At 45.6% G+C, this 1,880-nt stretch overlaps 1 long non-coding RNA gene across 1 annotated transcript; it reads right to left on the bottom strand.

Moving 5' to 3' along the window:
* Nucleotides 1-721: 721 nt before the first annotated feature.
* Nucleotides 722-1,266, bottom strand: LOC127600087 (uncharacterized). Its single transcript, XR_007962266.1, has 2 exons — nt 1,131-1,266; nt 722-1,038 (listed from the first exon to the last, which is right to left on the bottom strand). It is a non-coding gene; the product is annotated as an uncharacterized LOC127600087 (long non-coding RNA).
* Between the last annotated feature and the right edge of the window lie 614 nt (nt 1,267-1,880).

Here is a 1,880-nt window from a genome sequence, read left to right as displayed (position 1 = left end):
TGTGCACCAAAAGTTGCGCTGTTTAGAGCTATAAAAAAAAAAAAAAAAAAAAAAAGAAAAAAAGAAAAGTGTCTCCCTTGGTGAAGACGTCTCGCTTTCCTGCACGCTCTGCGGCTGGCTTTTCAGCAGTTGCAGACGCATCACTGAACCGAAGAGATGCGACACAGGATTTCAATAAAAATAATTGTCATTCTTTTTTTTCCTTTTTTTTTTTTTTTGATGAATCAAATGCCAATTTAAAAGCCACAGAGTGCAGTTTCATGAAAAAAACAAAAAAAAATCATTTGTGTATGTATAAATAGATTGATGTCATACTTTTGATAATCGCACAAAAGGGGACATATTTCTTTTTGTCATGTTGGAGGTTTGTCCCAGCAAGCAAAAGTTGAATATAGTTTTTGTGCCCCACCTCTTCCCACCAATCATATGTGACCATCCAATGGTAGGGGGGTCGGCCAACGGTGATCCCTCCGATTCCCGAATATGATTCAGCATGCAGATGACGCGGGGGGCCCCTCTTAAATGGCATTTAGCGCAGGCTGGCATGGCGGTAATTGAAAATGTCAGTAAAAAGTGCTTAGGAGAAATTCCAGCAGGATTATCGCCCCAGTAACATGGGCAGACAGAGGCCTCGTCTCTGGGGAGAGCACAAAGGACTTGTCTCCATATCATAAAACCTGCTCTGTTCCCAACGCGGGGAGGGGAGTCGCAGAGTAACATCTTGTTTTTTCATCATTTTTTTTTTTTTTAGTGTGTCCATGTATGTATGTGTCTGTATTGGAAGGGAGTGGGGGGGGGGGGTCAGGGTTGGATGGGGGGGGTCCTTGCTTTTTTTTTTTTTTTTTTGCCACTGTTGTGGGTGCATCATATAAAAGAAGATATACAAGCGATTCACATGCAAATGCAGTGGGTGATTTAGGGAAAAGAAGGGGTGGGGGGGTGAGATGGGGAAATGTGCTATTGAAAGCCACTGGAGGGGACGGGGAGGGAATAAGGTGGTGGACATTAAGCAAAAGAGGGTGGGGGGTGGTGAGGTGCCTGAAACAGAGAGACATTTGTGTAATCTGGCTTTATGTATCACCACTTGTGAATAATAACATGAAGAGAGAGAAAAAAAAAAGGAGACTTACCTCATCTGCCGGCTCGAGCCAAGGCGTAAATAAAAGACCGCGACAATGGAATGATTATTAGCCGGGCCTCGGCGCTCAAGCTCGATCAGCGCCCATTCTTTGGAAGCACTGGCAAGAAGATTAATGTTTTGTTAAATATCAGTGTGAGAGCTTGTGAAGAAGAAGAGGAGGCAGGGAGGGAGGGGGGGGAGGGAGGGAGAAAGAAGGCTTGCTTAGTGGGCCTTCGGAACTTAGTCAGCCAATGTGTAATTATGCTTCTGTTGCTATGCATGCGTCCCACGCTGAAGTGACGGCACCGGGTTGTTATGGTATCGCATGCGCGTATTTGTCCAAAGGATTATGGGTAATGTTCCGTGGGGACGTGTTCAACAGGACCTCCCCCAAGGTCTTCTTCGAGGCTAATAATAGCGAAAGGAGCGAAACCATCAATCTCATCTCGAGCCCTCTTATGTTGCGGTTATACGGTATGTTCTCCATGGATTTTCAACAGGTATGCTAGCTCCATCCCGTGTTCCCACAATATACACGTTAGGTACATTAAAAATGTAAAATCTTCCCTTGAGGGTGATGAAATGTTTGTGGAGAGCAGCCTGCCTCGAGTCCCAACTCGGCTCAAATAGGCTGCAGCTTGCCAGCGGTTTATTAAGGAAGTGAGTTGGTAAAAGTCACATTTGGGACTCACAACAGCTGAGCACCTGGTCGCCGTGGTAACGCAAAGCCGTACGCATGATAACCCAGCCTTCGGTCGTT

The sequence above is a fragment of the Hippocampus zosterae genome, chromosome 4 (genome assembly GCF_025434085.1).
Source record: "Hippocampus zosterae strain Florida chromosome 4, ASM2543408v3, whole genome shotgun sequence".
Taxonomy (NCBI): Eukaryota; Metazoa; Chordata; class Actinopteri; order Syngnathiformes; family Syngnathidae; genus Hippocampus; species Hippocampus zosterae.
The sequence above is the reverse complement of the archived record's forward strand: the minus strand, read 5'-3'. Positions and strand labels throughout refer to the sequence as shown.